Source organism: Ambystoma mexicanum, chromosome 10 (genome assembly GCF_040938575.1).
Source record: "Ambystoma mexicanum isolate Mex_15411 chromosome 10, UKY_AmexF1_1, whole genome shotgun sequence".
NCBI classification, from domain to species: Eukaryota; Metazoa; Chordata; class Amphibia; order Caudata; family Ambystomatidae; genus Ambystoma; species Ambystoma mexicanum.
In genome coordinates, this window is record NC_090932.1 from 743,914,860 (window position 1) to 743,939,895 (window position 25,036).

At 43.1% G+C, this 25,036-nt stretch overlaps 1 protein-coding gene across 1 annotated transcript in view; it reads right to left on the reverse strand.

Moving 5' to 3' along the window:
• The window catches only part of GPR87 (G protein-coupled receptor 87), a 121,242-nt gene that overhangs the window by 37,737 nt on the left and 58,469 nt on the right, over window positions 1–25,036 (reverse strand). The window lies entirely within an intron of this gene.

Sequence of the window (25,036 nt, forward strand, 5' to 3'; positions counted from 1 at the left end):
ATGGACTTTCCGGTGGAAGCAGTGTCTACTACCATACAGACAAGTACAGACTATTCCGTATTATAGCCAATGTTCATTCGTAAACACTTGCTAAATCTTCTTGAGATCTGCAGCCAGATTCTACAGAACTTGTAAAGTGTTTACCATTAACTTACACAATGCATTATAGAACCTAACATATGTTGATGTTTGGGGTAGCAGTTGACCAGGGGCAGGCTGGTATTGTTACAAAATGATTCTGCAACGCTTCCTCCCAAGTCTTTCGTGTATCTCATCTTCAAAGACATGAACATAAGTATGAACATACAATTGGAGTTCACTTCTGTATACAATGCATCCTAAGAGGTGTCTCAAGCTTTTGGTCCCTTTGGGATATATTTTGGCTTATCCCAGAGAGCGACAACTGTGAGGGCATACTCATGTGTTTAGTTTATATTCATTATTATGAAGATCCTCAATTTTCCCTAAACTACTAAGGGGTATGTTTAGACCCTACATGTTTTATTCCACAGAGGGTTTTGCAGATGTTCTTGGATGTGAACAGAACTCTGTGGTTTGAGTTTCAGATATTCCTATAGGTGGCTTGTTACACATATATATATATATATATAGATGAAATAAGGCTTGCCTTGATGTTTTTTTGGACTTCTTAGAATTTGCATGAAAAAGCCAAAGGGTGGCAGTGAATGAAGAAAGCAGAATCCAAGTGTTAATTCAGAAAATGGTTTTCCTCACATGGTCACTAAAGGACAGACAGACACTCCAATCACTCACTATTAAGGGCTTTTCTGCGATCACTCTGTATGCACACTTGTTCAATCCAAGTTAATGCTTAGTGCACTAGCATGTCTGGGGGCCCTGTGTCCCTGGGGAAATACTGGGAAAAAGCATGAAGTATCTGGATGTAGCATGGCCAGCATATGCAGAGAAGTATAGTAGCTCTTGCTATAGGTCTGCAGAGATATAATGCCAAAGGGAGGGGCCTGTCACCTGTTTTGCACATACTGGGTGCCTGGAAACACAACAGAGCTGCAGAGCAATCCCAATTCTCTGAAATGCCATTCAGTTTAAAATACTAGGGTATATACATGAGGAATCCTCCCCATATGACTCAAGTATGGAAATGGAAAAAGGACCTGACCTGTGCCAAACCTCCTCTTTCAGGACTTGGCTGGGAAGTTCAAAGATGACTCTTCTCTACAACAACAATCTATGACAAAGGGAGATGCAGGGGACTACCGCGGCTCTGATCCCAATGAAATATTAGTTCAGTTAATGTAACACTACAAGTAAATATATGTATCAAACATCTGTCTTGATTTGGCAGGTGGTGGTGGCAGGTGGTGGACGCCCAAACAGGTTGACGGGAACAAACCTATTAAAAGGATAATACAAAAAGATAACTTTTTAAAGGTTAGCAGGAACACCCACCATGCCACTAAAGATTTGCAGCAGGGTGCAATCTCGCCTCTGTGCCATCCTTACCATAGAGTGAATGAGACTGCACCCCAGAGACGTTTTAACCTGCACAAAATAAGGCAGGTATGTGGAATATCATGGAGTGGAGGAACACCTCTTGGACAGATATGTGTATGAAAGTAGGAATTTAGCTGCCAACATTTTGCCATTCCATCTCATTTCTGAGTCCAGTGATGTAGCTTTTGGTCATATGAATCAGTTGTTGCTCCTTCTCAAAAGTGCTTTGTCAGTATTGTACCGATCCGTGCCATGAAGCGGCTCCATAACATTCCAACACAGAGCCTCATTTAGAATGCGGGTATATGAATATGTATGCCCCTCACTGATTTACCCTCAGAAAATTAGTGGAACCGATAAAGCCATGTTTTTGCCAATTGGGAGCCTGGCAAACGTGACATATACACCCAATTAAGGAAAGCCAATCCAGCAATTGCCCTGTTACAATACCAAAAGAACACTGTCAGCCCACAGTCAGAAAACCTTTCCATCAGAATGCAAGTAATTGGCAAATAAGGAGACGTCAATATGCCAGGAACATGCTGGATAGTCTGCCAGAAATCACTGGCACAAAGGATGTGGCATAAACAGGATTAAAAGCAATGGAGATTTTGCCAACCCATCCATTAGAGCAAGATGGCGATTGCTTGGATAAACCTAGCATTAGTGACCATAGACCTGTGCACACACAGACACCAGAGCAAAGCAAGTAGCAGAATTGGAAGCACTGTATTGGGAGGGGGCATCTGAAGATGGAGCAGAACCAGATGACACTTCAGCACCAAATGCACATTGAGTGTTGCTAAGGAGATTGTATGTGTCTGGTCCTATGTGCCTAAAACAGAAAGTAGATAGGCTTGCTGCGACTGCCTGCAATCCAGCACCAACACCGCATTACCAACTATTCACCTATCCATTTGCTGCATACCAATGGAGTTGATATGCTGCATGGACAAGATGTGTGTTGTAAGGATGTAGAAGGAGGACACTGACACAAAGATAGCATGGTTTTAGTAGCAGACTTATTTCTTAGGTAGAAAACCTCACTGTCCCTAGTTCTACGAGGGGTGTCCCTGCTTTGAACTAAAACTAAAGGAATTGCCAGAGCATATATCAAATCAAAGTTCCACCATCCTGTGTCAAATCCTATTCTAACCCGTACACTTTGACTAAATAATAAAATAACAAAGGTTTTTCCTCCAGGAGAACAGTCCCCTTCTACTGGTTCATCAACAGTGTCCAAAAATTATTCTTTCTCAATATAAAATACCAGAGGGAATGACTCCCTCCCTTGGCTCACGAGTTTCACGCAGTCTTTTATGCAATGCCCAGGAAAATGAATCCCTTCTCATGGGGTACACATTTTGTAGCTTGCAACATGACCAGGGGGAATTGCTTCCTTCCCCTGGCTCACAGGTTTTATCGTCTTCTATCAAATGTCCAGAATTACTGCATTCTGCCGAGTTGCACTATTGTAGTTTCCAATAGGAACAGGGGGAATGACTCCCTTCCCTGGCTTCTCTTTAGAGTCTGAGACCCTTCTCTGGTGATAAGTGGTCTCCCCACTGAGATGAGAAGGGGTTCCTCGTATGCTCTCTAGGTTCTCTTCAAGGTCCCAGACCCTCCTATGGTGGTCAGTGGTGTACCCGCTAAGATGAGGAATTCATCGGATGCCCTTTCAGCTTTCCTTAGGGTCCCAGGCCCTTCTCTGCTAGTCTGTGCTCTCCCCACTGAGACAAGGAGTTCCGTGGATGCCCTCTTGGCTTTCTTGTCTAGCCAAATGTCAATTTTCCCCACATGAGAAGCAGGTAATGGTAAATCCTACAAGGAACCTTCCTTCCTCCTTTTTGGCCATTCCCTTCTCCTGAAAGGGGACAGATTGTCTTTCATCTCACTTTGCTGTCTCTTTGATCCCTACTTTAAAGATATTGTTATGCTTTTCGGCAGCAGTTTCCCTGGAAGATGATCTCAATTCTTTTATCGCAAAGCTCATGAGGATCAGCCTCATTTCTTCCCGACCCTCTTCCTCTAATGTTCTAAGTTCTGATGGTCTTAATAGCACTATTTAAAGGGGGTTTACTAAGTTGTAGCATTGCCCATTACAAAGAAGGGAGTAGGCCATTAATAAGTTGTTCTAGCTCTAAAGCCTCCATTATCTCTGCCAGAGTCTTCTTGCTTAACCACTTGATAAGGTGTTTTGTAACCTCGCCCCCAGTTCTAAAGGGTTTAATTGGGGATTAGTTTAATCTCCCAGAATTTTTGATGGAAGAAACTTTCAGTTTTTCTACTCTGTGTAGTATGCCCTGTTTTATGTCACCAAAGGGGGTAATACCGAGAGGATTAAGGGTCGGATTGGACACCTGGAGTTCACACCTTAAAAGGGGGGGTTGAGATAACAAGCCTGTATCTCTTTACTCCAGTGAAACTGTTGTGCGAGCCTCTCAAAGTTCAAACAAAAAAGTCCCAGGTCCTCCCCCTACCGATAGGGTTGTAGAGTAAAATGGGTCTTAGCTATCTTGATGCTATGTTGTCCAAGCCCTCCTGAAATTTTATATCAGCCTGGATTTGATGGTTGATCAGGTGGTCCAGTAATTTTTCAAGGGGATTAGTTGTTGTTGAATTGGGAAGATCAGTGGGAAAATCTGTTGGTTTTTCTTTTATGGAACTCGCCTTTCTCGTCCCCACCTTCTTTTCCCTTGGGTTATTGTCACTGTCTGAGGTTGTTATGCACTCCCAATCATCAGATCCCTCTTCTTTTTTGGATCCCTTCGACCTGTGGGCTGAACATGAAGAGAGGGATTCTGGAGACTTGTTATAGTCCCTCTCGCAATTGAAGGAGAGATATCTGCCTCTACTGAGGTTCTTTCTTCTCTATTCTCTTCCCACCCTCTTTAGGGTTCACTTGGGGTCCTTGAATGACTAGAGAGAGAGTTAGGGCTTCTTACCAGAGTTGGTTCTTTTCCTGATATTTCTGATATTTCTTGGTTAGACTTTTCAAGATCATCACCACTATCTGTTAGGGAGGAAGTGAGGGGAGTTGTCAGATGTTGTCTAGTAGATGGTATTTTTAGACTGGGTTTTATTCCTAAAGAGCCTATACGTGGTAGATCTCTTCGTGCTCTAGCCATACAATTCCTGGGATTCCGCAATCTGTATCAATTAAGCCAATCCCACTCATGACAAAGGAAAAAAGGAAAAAGAAAGAATTGATGTCTGGAAGGTTTGGAATGAATGTTAACCTCTGGCATTGCTCTGAGCAACCCTCCAGACCATCGTTTCTCGCCTGCCAAGCCATTACAGAAGGGGAAAGACTATATGCAGTTCAGGCCAAACTTCTCGGTCACCTCCCTTCTACACAATACCACAAGCATCCCCAGACATGTTTCGGCCTTGTTGGGCCTCATTAGTGAGGAGTAGCTTGGGTCTCTAGGCCCAGCAGGCATGGGACTCATGTCTGGGCATACCCGTCTGTAAGGAAGGCATGGTATCAAACAGTGAAGATATACACAAGTGATCACAGTGCAAGGGAGTTTATTGAACTTCATTGGGTTGGTTGAACGCCTATCTAACCTAAATCTAAAGATGGGAGCAAGCTACGACCATCAAATAATAATAACACAGTCCTAGTCGAGTCTCTGCCAAAATAAAAGGGCCTACACTAACAAATCTATTGCCAATCCTTACTTCTAAATACAAAAGGGTGTGGGACAATAATATATGCAACAAAGAAAAGTGCTCAAGAAATAATGTGCAAGAACAGTTGAGCAGTTGGCTTCCATTCCCCACGTTTTCAGCACAGTGCAAAGCGGCACGTTCGAGTTGCGCACACACTCTGGCTTCTCGGCCACTAGGAAACAGTTCAAAGCAAAGACATCGGGGCCTCCTGCCAAAGCCTCTTTTCCCATAACAGTATCTTACTGCAGAGGGTCTGTTGCAACAAACAAATCTCAAAGTTCTATTCCTATTAGGATCTTCACATGTACAAGTTCTCTTTCCTAATGTTCATCAGGGTCTCCCTCCTTCGTGTGTGGGCACCCTTTTTATTACAGTTTTCACACTTGGTCTCCCTCATTCGTGCTCGGACCAGGGACTTCCCTCCTTCAGGCTCAGATCCTCTTTTTATCACAAAATTCACACTTGGTCTCCCTCATTCGGGCTCGGACCAGGGACCTCCCTCGTTCGGGCTTGGATCCTCTTTTTATCAATCAAAAATACATTTATTCAGATAAAACCCATAAACCACAGCAGAAGCAATGCAATTGTACATAATTCGGAAACAAAATATGATGTGCGTAATCACAATAAAAACACTAAATAAATAACAAAAACAATATGAAGATAGCATATTAAAATTGGGCTTCCACCAAGCATTTTCTTGTATTACATGCCTTTCTTAAAAATGTTAAACACCCCCATGCAACAGCTATTGGATCAGCTCGGTCGACAATGGTTAAAGTTTGCTTCTCTCAGCAGTGTGGTAATAGTCTTCTTTCTAATGTCTTCATACATGAGGCAAAACAAGACAAAGTGCAACAAGTCTTCTTTTACAGCACTACAACCAGGACAGGCAACAACTGCTCATAGTCTGGCCAGTTCCTAGTGCTGTCTCTCAGCAACAGAAGATTAAAACGGGCCCTGGTCTGCAGTTTTGTTACTATGTAGCAAATGGGCCTGAATTACATCTGGTTGCGCAAATAACAGATGTTTTCTATTTGATTTGAGTAAAAGCCCAGTCGATTCTCGATTTGTCAAAATTTTAGAGTGAAATGCCTACTTGTACTTGTTACACTCAGCTAGTGATAGTAGTGCATCTGGACATTGCAAGCTTGGGGCATTCAGCTGTTTTAGACAATACGAGATAAAGTTCAACCATGGTGCTTTGAGCCAAGCCCAACAATAGGCCTTAAATAATATTGTAGACAGGCTAGCTCTTGGGTTTGACCATACACTTAACCAATTCAAGAGTGGTGCCATGTACCAGTCATCCCTATTGTGGGTAATGCCCAGTTCTGTGTGTACTGCGTAGTTCGGGGCAGAACAGTGGAGGCATTAATTTCTTCAAAAAGGTATTCTCAATGACCTCAATGCATGTTAGTTTTTCATTTCCCCACAATTGTGCCCCATAATTAGTTGCTGCTTTGGTTTGTACTCGATACACCTCCATAATTAGATTAAGTGGTTGACCCTAACACATGTTCCTAAAGCGCGTTCCATACTCCGTTTCTGCATATGAGACTGCCCCCTCCAATTTTCAGTAAAACATATGCCCAGGCAATCAAATTTAAACACCCACGGGATAATGACACCATTGCTTACCATGTTACGCATTTCTTTCTTCTTGCCCCTCCCTTGAGTGCATGCCATCACTCCTGACTTTCTAGTGTTGACTGTTAACTTCACATCGGACATAAATTAGTATAAAAATGTAGTAGCTGCTGGAAGGCTTTCGGAGTACGGGCAATTAAAACCATATCATCAGCATACGCCTATACTGGCAGTGCTTTAGCACCCACCCTATGATAATCTGCATTTAACACCACCAGGGCCCTATACAAGCTGTTAATATAGAGAGTGAACCTTACTGGAGCCACAACACAGCCTTGACACACTCCTGAGGCTACCTCAAAGTTGCCCGTACATTGCCCCTGCTCCCCAAATCGAACACAGGCTCTGGTGTCCTCATGAATCATTTGCAAGTCTTTTCCTAACTCGGCCGGACAGCCAATTGACCAGAGTACATGCCATAACAGAACCCTATCCACTCTGTCAAATGCAGTGCTCAGGTCCATGAAGGCCAAATAAATAGTTTCGCCTTTTGCAAAGACATAGGACGGCCCAACCAAATATAGATTAAGAGCTTTATCTCCTGTGCCCAGGCATATGTAGTAATAAGTGTGCCAGGTGCCAAGCGAAACCAAAGCAGCTTGACAGACAAATAATGTGTCTCCACTTTAACGAGTACATGAATTAGCCTATTTCCCAGGGGAGCTCTAGTGCGCAAACAATGCAAGCTCAAAAGTGCGGGATAAGCAAACGTATAATAGCCCATATATACTGACATAATGACGTGCACCAGCCGACCACAGCCTACAAAGACAGAAGAGCTAGTCAAAAACTTTAACAATTATGTCAATTATATTAAGAGGATGCAAGTTCATAACAAATGTTAGCCCAAGATAAAAGGCATAAAAGTTAATTAAAACTCATAAAATGTCGCCTCCTAAAAAACAAAAATAATCAATGTTGCATTCAACTTCATTAAAACGACCTAATATTTGCATATAATATGAACAATGTTGGTTCAAAGCAATGTGAAGTAATCCAATGTGCAACGTGGAGTAATCCAATGGTGAGGACAGTAGTGATCAGCCGACCACATTACTTGTTACACCCTTTTACTTCCCACGACTCTTAGTAAGTGATAGTTAAAGTTTCAAAAGTGTACATCAGAAGAATAAATCCCAGTCCATGTCAAGCCATGGGATTGCAGAAGAAACATATATGCGGTGCCCAGGGCATGCACAAATGGCTTAAGGTGCTGCACTAGTCCGTCTCTCCCCTGGTGCACGAGATTAATTATAAACAGGAGTCCTACTGGCAAATTTTGCCAGCCGTGTTCTGCCAGTCACCAATCATGGGTCACAACAGTAGTGGGTTTGTCCTTGTTTGTTTTTTCCTGGATATTCCTCTCAGAGAGAGACAGGCCCACGTCCGGCTTCTGTCAGGACTGCTCAGCTGTGCTAATTATTTCTACGGCTACCCACCACATGGTCAGATAAGTCAAATGAATCAAGTTTGTCAAATTTGTGCAAGACCACAGACCGCAAGCTGCATGCCTGCCGCTCACAATGGTCTAATGTGTGGCAAAACAGTAGTGAGGCAATAGCAAGGTGGTGGCACTGATATTTAACGTAATTGGCAGGTGTTTTCCGATATCTGTCTTTATCTGTCACCGTGTCTGCAAGGAGAGTTTAGGCTACGGTTCCCCCATCCTCCTCTGAGCAAAATCCTGAGTCCTTTGCCTTCTCGCAGGCCGCTCACTATGGCTTATCCCTAGTCTGTGGGCAGTGGCAGTACACAGGCAGCGTGTTTTACCGGGGACTTCACCGGAGCAGTCAAGCCTCGTTGACACAATCACATCCCTTTCACCTCCTTGGCCTCTGGCGGACCACGGCAGACCACTCCTGCGCCGCACTTCGCATGCGTGTGTGGGCTTTTTGTGCGCTGGCTTGCAAGGCTCTGCCTCCTCAATGGAATTGAAAGAAGTTATAGGGACCACAGCAGGACCACGGCAGACCATTCCTGCACCACTCTCACAAAATCAAAGACTTTGGAATGTGCAATGGGTTTTGCTTAAACCGTTGCAGGACCACTTCGATTTAAATCATACACTGTTCTTACAATCTTCCACCTTCGTTTCTCTTGGCAGAATACCTTACAGAGATCTTCGTTTGAGCACATTCACGGTGCCGGACCACTCGGTCAACGGTATTGAATCTTTTCTTCTCAAGTTCAAACATTCATCAGCAGTTTAGCTTTACTTGCATCTTTCATCACATGTGTTTAAGTTCCAGCAGTCGTTATACCATGTTGCCCCTTGACTTCAACACAGACCAGTCTTGCATCAGGTTCCCCAACTCACCGGCTGTGTTGATCTCTGTTATATTTCTTTGTTCTTGGAGCCAAGGACGATACCACGGCTGCTGCTCCTCCGTGCCTTGGTTAGTTATGTGGGAGGGCCTTCTGTATCTCCAACACCCAAAGCAGGATTATTCAGGCTGGTTTCCTGGCCTTATGCTTTCTGCCTAAAAGGTTTCGTTAAAGTAAAGGTTTCTTGTCGAAAAGGTCAAGGGTATTTCCCTCATTGCAAACCCTGCTTGGTTTCTCCTCTTTCTCCGCTTGTTCAGCTGCCAACTCAAAACTGCTATTCCTTGGTGTGCTTTGCCTCGCTCAGAGTGTGCTCTTGTGCTCTGCCTTTTATCCATGTGGGGAAGTTTAATGGAAGTCAGGTGTGAGTAATCGCCAGTAATTGCCTGACCTTGCCTGACCATTGTAGCGGGACATGTCAGGTATACATCTCGGATGTGAGTCTGTTTTCTCCCAGAGTGGGCTGTCTGGAAATATTTGTGAAGAAAAAGGGGGGTGGTAAAATTCAAACATATCCTACCTGGTAGGATGGGGTAAAGGTGTTGCAGGGGAAAGGATACCATGTCTCACCATCCGGTGTCCCACTCCCTGAAGACCCCTTACCCAGGTGATCCTCTCACACCGGTCCACCCCCAGGGTCTGCATCCAAAGGTGATGGCCATGCCCTGGCCACCTGAGAGAGAGATCCACAGGGACTAGCGGGTGAGACACCTTCTCGTTTCTCACACGTCTCACTCAGGGTGACAAAGCAAAAACAAAGAGATGATGTCTGGAAGGTATAGAATAAATCCTAACCTCTGGCATTGCTCTGGTCAACCCTCCAGACCTTTGTTCTTCACCTGTCAAGCCATTAGAGAAGGGGAAAGACTATATGCAAATCAAAAGGGGCAGTCCAGCCCAAACTGCTAGTTCACATCCCTTCTACACAAGACCACAAGCATCCCCAGACATGTTTCAGCCTTGTTGGGCCTCATCTGTGAGGATTGGGTAGCTTGTGTCTCTAGGCCCAGCAGGCACGCAACCCACATCTGAGCATACCCATCAGGGTGAAAAAGCAATGTGACCTAGAGGTTTGCGCTGGACTGCCCATTTTGGGGTGGGACCAAGCCTGATTTGCATATGGTCTTCCCCTTCTTTAATGGCTAGGCAGGCTGAAAAACAATGGTTTGGAAGTTTGACCAGAACTGTGATCATGGTAATGATTAATTCAAAAACTTCCAACAATCACCTTTTTGTTTTGCTTAAATCCCAGTCATGACACCATATATAAGGGTGTAGAAGGAGGAGACTGACAAACATTTGCATGGTTTTCGTTATAACTTTTATTTCTTAGGTAGAAAATCTCACTGTCCCTATTTCTACGAGGGGTTTCCCTGCTTCGAACTAAAACTAAAGGAATTGTCAGAACGTCCATCAAATCAACGTTTGACCGCCCTGTGTCAAATCCTATTCTAACCCTTACATTATAACTAAAGAATAAACTAATAAAAGGTTCTTCCTTAAGGAGAACGGCCCCCTTCTCCTGGTTCTTTAACAGTACCCAACAACTGTTCTTTCTCAATAGAAAATACCAGGCGGCGTGACTCCCTTGGCCAGCGGTTTTCCTTCTTCCACTGTATAGCGGAAAGTTTCCTCTAAAGTTCAATTCACTGAACATCACAGGGTTTCAGACCCTTATATGCTCTATAATGGTTTCACTGTGCCAAGGAAGTCCACCTTGGATGCACTCTGCAGTTTGATGGTGTCCCAGACCTTCCTAAATCACTCTCCGGGCCTGCACTCATAGTTCTCAGAAGTCTTACACAGTTGAAGACCCTCCTTGGCTCCTCTTTAGCCCTTACGTCTCTCACAGTGAGTTTTGGTGACCCTCCTTTACTCCCCTTGTCCCTACCAGCCCGCGTGTAGCTCCCATTAATTTCTGGGACTACTGCATATGGCAGTGGTTCTTTCTGGGACTGGAGTCAGCTGTCAGAGTGCTCTCCCCAATCGTCTGCTTCCTGCGTTTGCTTTTTTCTGGATTGGCTCCTTGCAGTATTGGTACTATTTGGGGACTGCATGTTGTCCACATTCCCCTGGAGGTTGTACCACTGCCGCACCTTAAGTTTGTAGGACTGACCAATTTCAGGTCCTGGAGAGGTGCCTTCTGCTTCCCACAGGTGGTTTCTGCTCTCCGTCTTTGCCGCTTCTCCGTCCCCACACCCAACAGCGTCCTTCCCTGCTGCTGCAGCACTGGCTCGACATTGTGCTAAGTCTTTGGTTTTTAAACTCTGCCAATGGCCATTCCCTCGTGCAAGACTAGAAGGCTGTTCTCAGTTCCATGGATCAATCTTCATGCCTCTGCGCATCCTCCTTGTGTCAGTACTTTAGAAAAAGGTATTCTTCATGTTATTTATCATCTTATTCTTCCCAGTACTTTCCAAAGGGTCTATCTTGGATGTATTAATGTAGAATACAGTTCTATGCTCAATAAGAGGTTGTGGGGTGGTGTGACCGGTGTCGTGACTGTGTGATGGACACTGGGGGGATGACTATAGGTCCTGTCCCCTAGGGGGTTGTCCTGCTCATCAGAAGGGGTGTTCCTCCCCATGAGGTCCAACCGCATTATACCACCCCTAGTGGGACTATTGGGTAGCAGCCTCACCTCCCTAGCCTCATGAGAAGGGGCTCCATCTACTGAGGACATATCTCCAGATTAGGTCTGAAGAGCACACACCCATCATCTACAAATTAGACCAAAGTATCATCATGGACCTGACTGATGCCATTGCTGCAGACCTAGACATTCTGCCAATATTAAAGGTGATTAGTGTCTTGCATTTATGTGCCAGTGGATGTTTCCATAACTTCTTTGGGACATGTTGCTAGCATTTCCCAACCAGCATACAGCATCATTCTCACAGAAGGTGCTAAATGTCATCATCTCAAGTTTCGGGATCACATCAAATGCCTAAAAGATGCTCACACACTATGAATGCTGCTCATGCATGCGCCAGGCAAGGTGTGCAGCATCATTCTCCTTTGCTGCATCTTACACAACATTGCCATATGTAAGGTTGTGCTATTACTACTGGATGAACACAGTAAAAGCTAGGTTTAAGACGACAACACAGAGAACAAAGCAGAGGAAGAATCACACAATCAGATGATTACACAGCCTTCAGACAGGCACTGATCTGTGACTACTTTTAGAGGTGACTATAGTGGCACTCAAAAGTGACCACCTAGGAATGGGACCATCCAAAACTAGTTCACATTAATAGATGGCTCTGTACCTGAGATTTTATCAGAATTCTCCAAGATAGTCTCAATTATTAAAGACGCTTCTGCCAAAAAGAGAAATTACAAGAGACAGAACCAATGTTGGAATCAGGGTTCCCGCCATGGCTTTAAATATGACCATCAAATCCAAGCATCCAAAAAAAACGTGTTTATATATTGCGGAAGCGTTAAGAGCTAACCTTGGGAATTCAAAGTCAGATGGTTTATCTATCCACATTAAAGCGCTTAAAGATGCTTAATGTAGATGGCTGAGGAGATACAAAGCGGAACATAAAAAAGACTTATGGTTACAACTGGCTCATCATGTTAGATCGAATAACAATAGAGGGAACTGGGGTAGCATTAAGGGCATGGCAAAGCATAAACTCCCAATAAATAGTGTGAGTGAGGCATGTTGGGAGACCCATATTAGAAACACACTGGGATCGGGTGAGACCTTGGATGAACTACAGGTCACTGACTGTGCAATATGGATATGCACAGCCACTGTTGCTGACATCACCAAGCAGATTAGACTATTACCTACATCCTGTGTAGTTGGTCCAGGCGGCACATGCAACAGGCTCTTGCAGTTGTCGCCCGAGCTATGGGCCATCTCTCTCCATACCCTTTTTACACACATTGGGAAATGTGGGCTGGTCCCCCCACACCCAGTCTCAAAAGAGTATCATTCTGGCAATACATAAAAACATTATCCCTTAAAATATCGCATGCTAGCGATGCTAGACATTCCAACGAAAATGTTCGCAAAATATTTACTACAGGAACTTAATAAGTGGATTTATGAAAACGCGATATTACAACCTAACCAAATTGGATTTAGAGCAAAATCTATCACTACCCACAATCTCTTAATCTTGGTTAGCTTGATTGAGCATGCATGGGCCTGTTGCCAACTTCCTGTTTATGGTGCAAGCATCGACTTCAGTGCAGCCTTCAATACCATATTACGAAATTGCTTATGGAACAAACTTGTATCCTGTAAGATTCTCCCTGGTCTGCTGTCCTTGATTAAATTATGAAACTCTGACACCTCTGTGTGTGTGCGATTGGATGGAGAGTGGTGTATGAGTGGCCAGTTTCGCACTATATGTGGGGTGAAACAGGGATGTATCCTAGCTGCCACATTGTTTAATCTATACTTAGCAGATCTTAGTGGTGACCTTAAATCTAGCAAATCTTTCACCCTCAAGTTAGGCAGTCTGCGGATTGACTGGCTCGGATATGCAGTCGACCTTCTTCTGCTTGATTATACCCAGTCAGATCTCCAAGAGAAATTGATGATCCTGGTTACCTATGCAAATGAAAACGGTCTGCAAATCACCATAGCTAAAACCAACATTATTACCTTCTTAGGTAAAACCAAAAGTCATAATCTCAATTGAATGACGTGGAAACTTGCACAAATGTTGTCGAAGTAGTTCACCACTATAAATATTTAGGGGTCTACCTTGACAACAAACTATATTGGGAGACCCAATTGCATGAAACCAAAACCAAATGTATGCAGATGTGCCATGCTTTGAGACACTTCATTAGCACTCAAGGAGGATGCTCTATTAAAACTATACTAGTGTTATACTCTGCTACGATTGCTCCATGTGTGACTTATGGTATTGAAGTATGGGGAGCCAGATTTATCTCCGATCTAGCAAAGTTTGAGGCTAAGATATTGCGCATTTCATTTTGAATGCCTAAAACGATGTCAATTGAATACCTGCTACATGAATTTAATATCATGAAGATTACGGCAGAGTGCAACATAAATTAGTCTTGAAATGTGAGACCCTAATACATCTAGATAACCAGACCATAATGGAAGACGTGATGACTGCCTATAAAAATATGGACTGTGGATCGTTTGGCAGAATTAGTTATTTACAGACCATCCATCAAAGGTGGATGTAGGCATACTAAATTCTTCCATATCTGCTATGTCACAAAAACGATGCCTAAAAACAAAGATCAATAGCCACAGTATTCAGAAGGTATGATCGTGCAACTGTCACTACCCATTGCAACAGTGGGGAATTCATTCAAACAGTCCGTACACAAACTGAGCTTCATAGTGCCTTTCCACAAAGTGCTACAGTTAGAGCATATTTTATTCTCAAATTCAATGCCTCTGAAGTATTAGCCATCAAAGGTGCAAAGTGAGGCATACCTCGTGTTGATCGTTTGTGTAGATTATGTGGCGAGATGGAAATAGAAACTGCCGTACTTATCATGACAGAGTGTAATAGTCTAAATACCCTCAGAAATTAGCAAATGAAAGCGTATTGCAATCTGAACTGGGGGGAAAATGTATCAATTAAGTGGCACTGATTACTGGACGGCAATGATATTAATTTTATGTTCTACATAATAACATTTTTTGTATTACGTTTAGAAACTTTAAACAACTTATCCATTGGGACACTCTAATGCACTGATGTTTAATTTTTAAGGAGACCGTCTCTTTTAGCTATGAACTGTTGTTCTATCGTGTGTTCTATCGTGTATTTATGTATGTGTGTTGTAATATGCAAAGCCATCTCAAATTATGAGCATATTAAGCAAATAAATAAATAAATTGATATACACCACAGTGGACACAGCCAGTACACACAACCAGTATCACGCAGCCACAAATAATAAGTGGTCAGCCACCACACAGAGTGACTCACACAAAGATTGCTGTCTCCCACATCTTCCCTGTCTGCTAAGTAGACATGGTTTCAATATATCATATAATGTGTCCACTGGTAGCCTTATGTGGATATCAGTAGGATACAAGACAATGTTTTCAAGTCGGACAACATACCTCTTGGATGGGGTGCGCCAGTAATGAACTGTGTCCATGTCAAACATTGTGAAGTGACACATTCCGTTTAATTTTGCATCACATGGAGTACCCTGGGAGGCCTTCACAATCAGTTGCTCAACAAGGCATCAGGGTTATGGGGGCCTGCATGTTGCCTCACATGTGTGAAAAATCTACGTTCCTGAGAGTTACACACCAGGAAAGCTTCATTTCACATACTTAAGTGTCCTCAATACTTGTGTCTTCACCTTCCAGGTGCACCCCGTGGCCTCGGTCTCGCTCTCCAATGATGTGGGAGTGAAGTGGCTCCATGCCTGATGTGGTGTTGTCTTCTGCAATGCTATGATGTAGCCCTGAGATGTGGATAACTGTGCTTGCTGCAGCTGCAGAAGTGCGTATTGGTGTGATTGGTCCTGGAGATCCAGTTAAGCAGTCAGACACTTTTAACCCCTATTGGTGGGCTCCATACCTCAGTGCAAGCTCTGTTGCAAGATCCAAACAGCTGACACAGCAAGGACACCTCCAACTCCCTCAGGGTCAGTCGCATTTCCAAGCAACGAGTTAATGGTAGATCTCTTTCTTCGGCTGGGGCCTCCCTCTGGAACAGACTCCCTGCCCCTCTGAAACTTGAGGAGAACCATCTCTGGTTCCGGAAGCACCTCAAGACCTTCCACTTTGCTTCTGCCGTCTCTCTTCCTCTCCCTTGCTGATTTCCTGTCTGATAATGCACTGGTCACCTGGCTACCCTCTGATTTCGGGGCCAGGTCCATACCCGCCCAGTTGCACACCTGCACTGCCTCCTGGCAACCCTTGCACTTGGGTCTTTATCTGTAAACCTACAGTCCCCCTACTTGCACTTTTGGACACCTGCTGTCTGCACTTACCCTTGCACACGTCACCTGTTGGCGGCACTTCTTGTTATTGTTTTGATCCCATGTACAGCACTGCCCCCTCCCCTTCCCCCTGGCACTTTCCCCATCCCCCCAACCCTGCACTTGTGCAATCTCAATGTCACTTGTCCTAGTAAAATCGTAGTCTCTGTCCTCCCTCTGTTCCCCCTTCCTTGCCTCGTCACACCTTGAAACACTTATGTATAGGCATGTTACAAATGCCATATCATATCCATGCTTTGAGGATGCAAGAAGCATGGATTCCTTGCAGCATCATTCTGCTTATAGTGGACTGCAAACTGTCCTGCCTTGACTGTTCAGCAAGGGTGATGAGAGCAGCTTCATGTCTGTCTAAGAAGCCCTTCAAAGATGGCTGTATGTCATTCTGGCATGTGAGGAGCCTATTGTGCTTCTTGACCTGTTGGATGGTCCCCTCTCATATCGGCAGCTGTTGTTCATCTACAGCAGCCTGCTCTGTGGCCTTTTGGAAAAGCTCACATTGGCCTTCAAAGAACTTGGAGATGTGGTCTGTTTTGTTGGTATCATCCTGTGGAGGCGGTGCATCTTGGAGGGTTGTCAAATGCAGCAGGGTGTTGGGCCAAGTGTTGGTCTCTCACCAATTAAATGATGTACATCCTTGTTTTGGTTTTGATGGTCTCCCTCCTGTACAGGGCCCTAACCCACAATGTCTTCTGGTGGAACCTCATCTTCCTGAACTACTGCCCTCACCTGTGGGGTGGGTTATGACATCTTCATGGGAGCTGTTAAGGTTGCCCAGGTGCCACAATGTCCAGTGTCTGCTGTCCTGTCCGAGTGACAACTAGCTCTCCACTGCTGTCAGTTACTTTGGCATGGGTAAGTCCTTCAGGGCGCTGTCAGAGTGGCTTCCCGCACAGCTCAATGCTTCATCACAAATGTTCATTGTGTTCATTGTGTTCGGCCACTGGATTTCTCCAGACAATGATGACATCAGCATTTATACATGTGGGATGTTGGTGTCTCTGTGTTTGACTAAACACTACACCATGTGTACGACTTTTGAGTGTTGGAGAAAGCTCGTCAGTGTGACTTGTGAAATAATGTCATGCTTAATGCATTGCATGTTTTTATTTGCACCATGTACATCATGCCCAACTGTTAGGATTGCAGAGTGGTAGGAGTCTATCCAGGCTGGAATTGGTTGTGGGGCTATGTAGAGTCAATTTGGGGGGGTGCATTAGTTGACATGCATTTGTGTGTCAGCTGATGGGGTATGGAATATGTATGTATGTATATATGTACGAGTGCTTGGATAGCCCGAGTACAGTTGGACATTTTGTGCGGATTTGTTAGTGCCTCACCTTTGTCACCTCCCTCCGCTAGGCCAGTGAGGCTTTCCACTTCTACTGGGAACACCTTCTGCTCCCAGGTGGTCTCTGCTATGGTCTAGCCCCCCCCCCCCCCCTTACCCGTGTTGCCTTTGGTTTCCTGGGCCCTGGATATTTTCTTCCACATGGCTTGCTTGAGATCATTCCACCTCTTACATACAACTCTTTGTCACAAGGCACAGTGGACACAGCATTGACCAGTGTCATCCACATAAAACCTCTTTTCACTGCCACTGGTACTATGCATCTCAGCACTCAGGAGTCTGTAAAATGTTGTTCCCTCCAATCTGCCATGCTTCTTGATTTTAGGTTCGTCAGTGGTCACCTGTGCCTTTTCGCGGCTGTACTCTCCACTGTTAGGAGGGCTTCTGTCACTGGCCTTCTCAAAAGTGGTGAGCTCTTTTGGTGACTGTGGTTGAGATTTCCTCCAGCAGTTTGACAGATGCCGGAATGTGTAATATGTCACTTCCATCAGCAGCTGGACCGATGCTGGAAGGTGATTGACTTAACTTCCACCAGTGGTGGTAGGGGAATCTATTGTTGGTGTTGGTATGCATGTCATTGGACACGTCTCCACTCTTGTAAAATACACCGTTTCACTGCTCAGGCACAAGGGCCATGATTTAGAGGTTCTCAGACGTACATCCTCGGTAGATGCAGGAGCCACGATTGGCAGAAGTATGACAGTACTGGGGCTCATCATAAGTTTGGTGGTATCCAGCCAGTAAATCCATTTGGTGGTATCCTGCAGGAACAACCATTACTGGCACTCGGTCTGGCCAAATTACCACCAGATTCTGAGTGCTAGTAAGGGTCCCCATTCCATGGAGTCCTACGGGAACCCATGGGGGGAGTTGCTGATATTACCTTCAATGGTAATACCCATGCTGGTAACACCAGCAATTTTCACTGGAGGTAATTCCAGCCACTCCACCAGCAAACTCAGAGTGGGACAGTGCAATAACGTGCTGGCAAACAGAATTATCATCACGTTAATTCTGCACTGGCCAACTCCTAATGAGGCCCAGTGTTCACACAACACCCTAAATAAGCTCCACAATGATTGAGGTAAGTGGGCCAGTTGTAGGATGTGTGACACTAATGGAGCGGTTTGAATCTTCTTGAAGTAGCATGTGTGGACATTTTAATCCCTTTTATACTGTTTTCCTTACATCTAAAAAAATGTAAAAGATGATAACAGTGTTGTTTCACTTTCGTGGGACTGACTTATTTTATAGAGGCATTCCTATGGCTTGATTTACTCAGTGATAGTTAAAAGAATACACACTTTTTTTTAGATTTAAAAAACATTTTGTAATGATTTTATTAATTATATACACACATGGTTTTCCCGACATAGTGCGACCTAGAGAGACACATTTCCCAGTTTGTGTGCTGTGTTCTTCTTGTCCATGGTTTACTCAGCCCATTGTGAATCATCAGTTTTTCAGTAAAACATATTTGTTTTATTTTATGCACAGAATGAAAGTTTAATGAAACACAGAAACGGATATATTTAGGGCAATTTTTACCGGCACCTGCGTCAGCATCACATCATTCTAAGATAAACTCAATAACTTTACCATAATTAGAAAAAAGTAGGGCGTTCCCTACTTGAATCAGTCCTCTTGATCAATGCTAGCCATGGCCATTCTCTCCACAGTGGCCAACTGCAACACCCCAACCAGCCACTCCTACAGATTATTTATTTTATTTATTTATTTCTATGGTTTATGATATTTTATTCACAATGTGGATTTTATTCCATTTTCGATCTCTTGTGCACTTGTCCTATCTGATTTAAGAAAGGTGTTAACACATCCCCCTCTAATATCCTTGCCTGTACTCACCTCGATGCTCTCCAGAACTTCCTGTTGAAGTGTTCCACTTTGGTACAGGTCACAGAGCTGTGCATAGCTTCCTGTTGCTGTGCAATGTCAATCAGGTTGTGTGTTCTTTTTGGACACATGCACCTATTGCCTCATTCGGCATTGAGAGGATGGTGTTGGCCTTTTTCGCCTTAATACAATTTCTAATAATTTTGTTGCATGTGTTTTGACTGCAATGATGTACGATCATTGGGCGGGGTGGGTTGATCTCCACAGTTTATAATCTGTGACTTCTGAGTGGTCATTACAAGTTGGCGGAGTGGTAAAAGAGCCAGTAAACATATCAGTAAATCCAATGCCTGCACTTTTACCACCCTTCCAAACTACAGGTTTGCCGGTGGGGGTTACCCGATTTACCTCCAGCCAAGAGCTGGAGGTAAATCAGGCCCCCACCAGCAAAAAACTTCCAGAATTACAAGCACCGTTAATACCGGTGCCTGTAATTCCAGCATTCCCGACCAAGGAGTCATATGGGACTACATGGAATGGGGAAAGACCGCCCTTTCCACAACCTGGAATATCCTGGAAATTCTGGGATATCAGGCGGCGGAAATGGTAGGTCAGTTTACCGGTATCCTGTATTACCGACGGGATACCAACAAACTTGCAATGAGGGCCATATTATCTTTTCAAATAGATTAATGAATGTCCTGACACATACCAGGGTCTCCTCTGTTCCTTGCTTAGAACTCCCCCATATGAGCATTTGTCTGTTGTTCTTCTTGTACTTTTTCTAGACTTTTTGTGCAGCCATCAAGGGTAACCTCTCTGTAGCATTTTCATGTGAAGTAATTTCACTTTTTGCTAGAAAGGTTAATGTACAGAGTTATTTCGATGTAGGCACAAAAACTGCATAAATGCAGGTTTTCACAAAGATGCTTCAAGTTAAAGATAGCTCGCTAAGCAGGGAATTGGAGTCGGTAGTTTTGGCTAACATTTTCACTTTTATTTTCCAGATATATTGTAGCTGGCCAAACAACAAAAGTCAACTCTTTAATCCAGATATTATGGATACATTTAAGATGTACTGTAAATTGAGGACATTCAGAAAGCTGCAGAACTCCTTGGCTTGACCATCGGCGTTGTCCCTCAATATGAAGACATCAGCAGAATATCGGTTCCATAAGGGATTGGTGGCTTTATAAAGGAATATTTCCTCAAACCAACACACAAATACATTGTTGACTGTGATGGAAATCTGCTGATGCATGTGTCTATTGAATTGAAAGAAGTTCTGTGTCAGAAGTACCACAGTACATCCTTTAATGAAAGTCTTTGGATCCTGTAGATAGTTCTGCAAGTATTGTGGTAGACTTCCAATTTCTTCAATGATTTAGGGATTTCAGTGTCCAATGATTCTATATCCAACTCAATCTGTAGACGTGGTTGTTTCATGAATGGAAGACCCTCTCACATGTTGATGAATCCATGCTCTTTTTGAGGTATGAACTAGAGGAATAGCCGCTTTCAGAAAGAAATTAGGAAATTGTTATGAGGGTTCTACGATAGCTCCTATACCTGAGAATAGTGTAGATGTGGTAATTTAGTGAATGGAAGAACCTCTCGCAAGTTGATGTTATCCATGCTCTTATTGACGTATGAAATAGAGGAATTGCTGGTTTGAGAAAGAAATTAAGAAATTGCTATGAGGGTTCTCCGATAGCGCCTATACCCGAGAATATCAGATTCCCCAGTTTAGCAGTAAACTTCTTATGACGTTTAGGCACTGTAGAATTGGGAACATTGGTTGCTTCTTTGCCAGGTGTGAAAAAATACACCTCCATCGTCATGCTTTGGGTACCTTTATTTTATTTCTGTTTGTAGCTCCTCTGTTGGGCCTTTCCTCAAAGCTATGCAATTCTAGATATCTTACATTAATCCTCGCCACCACCTAAGTTAGCACCTGCATCTCTGTTTCAGATCCCCCATTTGCCTCGATAACGAGCACACGACAATGGTGTGCAGTAAAAATTCCAGTAACACAACATAGCATAATATCTCTTGACCTAACAAAATCCAACGTAACATGACATACAATAACCTAACCTTATATACAATAGCATAACATAACATAACATGCAGTCGTCTGCATGCTCACCCTGGCTGCTTCTGGAATCCCTCAGGGGCAATGCGCTAGAGAACACTAAGCAGACTGGGTTTGATATTCAGTCCCGTACTTGAAGGCTGGAATCTGGCAAAATGAGCAATTCTTTTTTTTCCGTGTTTGATTTGCAGACTACGAGTTCCTATGTGGGCATTTTTTCCACGTAGGTATACAAGCATTATGGCCCTATGCAATTCTGCTTGTACGAGACATTTCTTAATTGCCACCATCTCACCCCAGTTGTACTATATGTTAAATATAATTTGTATGACAAAATAATTGATGGCAATCAATTAAATGAAACATTTTGCTAACACTCAGCAAAAACACAAATTAATCAATATCCGCCTACACCCCATGAGTCATGCCCATGTTGCTGAGCGGAGCAGGACATTGCATAAATGCCTACGTCCTGAAAGAGTTGACATATTGTAATATGAGCTGTGAAAATGATTATCACGACAGTGCACCTTCTCAAAAATAAGAGCACTCAGACTTCTGACTGAATTCTTCATCACATCAGAATAGTCTGGTAATGATCACCAAGCAGGTGGCCCACCTTCTCAGGATGGGTAGTGCCACCATAGGTGTTAATGAAGGAACACCATCAGTTGCCAATGACCAACAATTATAAAATAGACAACTACTTATTAAAAACTAAAATTGGCACTGCTGGTTTACTGGTGGTGATAGGATGACTGCTAGTGTGTTACAAATAGCAATTGTCTTTACTGCAAAGAGATTCTGGAAAGTAAAGCATGCTATGTTTCATTCATAGAACACACAAGTAGCCATGGGGAAGCTGTTCCGCTGCTCTATCATAGTCCATAAAAGGTGCATATATTAAGGCTCCCGGTATTTGTTTTTGCGATATAGTATACTTGTACCGCGGCAGGATGTGTGGTGCTCAAGTAAATGCTGGGAAAAGAAATGTTCCACCGGTGGTGTATTTGTCACCGACAGTAACAAGCAACAGCATGTATTTGTATTGGTAGCTATAATTAACCACTGGACGGTCATGTAATGAGGCTCTAATGTCTCTAAACTTGAATGGCAAATATGGTTTATGACAGTTGTCCGCTGATAGATGTTTCAATATTCACAAACGAATATACAGCATTTTTGTGAATGATACAAAAAGAACCGCAATCTCAAATGTAATGTTACAAGAGTATTGAACCATTATTTCCTTCTTTCTCATTGCCCCATAAAAGCAATCATGAATCTTGTTTGGCACTGTGGTGTCACTTTTACCTCCCTTTTCAATATCACCTAGTTTGTGATGCATCACACATGAGGGATGAGGTTGCACCTGGCAACTGGGGTCCGACTGTGACCCGAAAAAATATGGGTTCCGAAAAAGTTACCTATATTTGCAAATCACAATCTGTGACTTTTTTCTGATAACTCTTTGAGTAGTATCTGTGTGTGCATGTACGCTGAAATGTTTGCTAAACGGTACATTTTATAGCACACTGGACCACTAACTACTTCAAATCTACCAGCTAATCTGGGCCATAAGGGTCACATAAAAGTCCTGAAAGTAATGTTTGTAGAATACCACGTGTAGCATTCACCTCATTAAAGGCATGGAGATTTAATTTTGAAAATTCAATATTTACCTCCACCCAAGTGATGAAGTTAAACATTGCAAAATAGCCCCAATGTTTTCTTTATGTTTTTTGTTGTATGGTGGGGAAGCGCAAGTGTCTCTCTTAAGTACCGGGCAGCATATTTTTAATAGTGACATTAGAAGGTGATGAAAAGCGGGGTATCATTGATGCCTTCCCTCTCATAACCTTTACCTTGCAATGAATAAAATGCTGGGACTGGACCCTTCTGCTAGCATTATCACTGGACCAGAGATAACACTGTAATTTGATCTGACAACTCAGATTAACACTGGTGATAGTGATATTTTCTTCTGGCCAATTTTCTGCAAGAAATGCCTCAAAATCTGCAATGCGGCTCTAAATCTTGAAACTGGGCAATAAAATAGCCCACACTAGCCTGGCAAGCCTATTGCTTTATTGTCCAATAGGCTGCTTCTGAACATGCATCTGATCCACCCAGAGCCTTCTGCCAACCCAACTGGCGCCTCAACCTCTTTGCCTGTATGATAAGCAATGCTCTGGACATCTCTCTCTACTGTTCTCTCCCCCTACACATTTCTGAGTTCCATCTGTTGCTACAGCAACCACTCCACAATCTGTATTCTCTATAGTGTGCCTTGCTCTGCAAATCTATCACCTTTGATCAAAAGTTAGGTACTGGAGGGATTATGTGCAACAGGGAACCTTTGATCAAGAGTATGAATCAGGATTTAGGGTGCTTCATCCACAGAATATAAAATTAATTAAAACATTTGAAATAAAAAACACTGTAAACATGGGGCACAATGTAAATAGTGTAATGTATATATTGAGTGTGCATAGGTAGCTTTATGCTAATTGTTATGTAATACGACTTTAAGAACAGTTTTTACAATATGCACAGTCAAATAACAAGTGTGTATTTAATATAAAAACAATGTTCTATAAATAACCCTTTTTTCTGAAAGAAAGGCTTCACATACTCAGAAAAATATGAGAAGGAATCTTTATGTTCTAAGCACAGAGATCTGTCAAAGCACATTTGCAGTAGAGGGATGTGCCTGAAACACAGGTCAACATGACATTGAAAAAGCCTTTGCCCAACAAGAGTCAAATGCAACAACAGACACCCTACTAGCTTGAGCCAAGGTCTCATGCTTAAAAGTACAGACATTAGCTTGAAACTCTGGAGTGTTCTTGGATTGTCACCTGTTTGCTTGACGGTTAACTTTATCCTTAATGACTGTCTATGCGTGGCAAAGCTTGCCATAGAGAATCTATTATCTTCAGTTAAGCCCAAGTCAGTAAGTGCAGGAAGCCACAAACTTAATAGCATTTCACAGTGCACATGGAGTTTCAAAGCAAGCCCTAATGAAAATATCCACTGTGCACCCATGTTGCATGAGAGACAATACATAGGTATAGGGTTAAGAATATGAACGTGAATCTTAGCTTACTGTGTGCCCAATAGGCTTTAAAGTGAATTCAAATCTGCTTAAAATATAGACCTACATAAAATGCCATATCTTGTCTTCCCAATGGCCTGCTACAAAAACAACATATGTACCTTATGGTGGCCATATGCAGCCTCTGTAAATATGAAGGACACTCTCATTAAGTCACATTTTGCAACTAAAATATTAGAATCATAACTTTGCAAGGGTAGATTATAGAGGTATGGGGCACGCTGAGACACATTTACTGCAGTGAGTGACACATTCAAATGTGATTTTGCATAGTGGGAAATACACATAACCTATAAATATGAAATTGTGCAATTATTCTGCCTCAAGTCTGCAATTCAGTCATGTTAGTTGCTGAGGAAAATGCTTACGAGGAAACTCAACCAGAAATTAAGACAAACATTCCATTATCCAGCCATTTTGGGTGAAACAGCTAATAGGAAAGAAATGGGGTGGGTAAAATGTATCAGTTTCACTTGGCTATAGAGACCAATAAAATAAACTAACCAGTTGGAATCAACTGTAT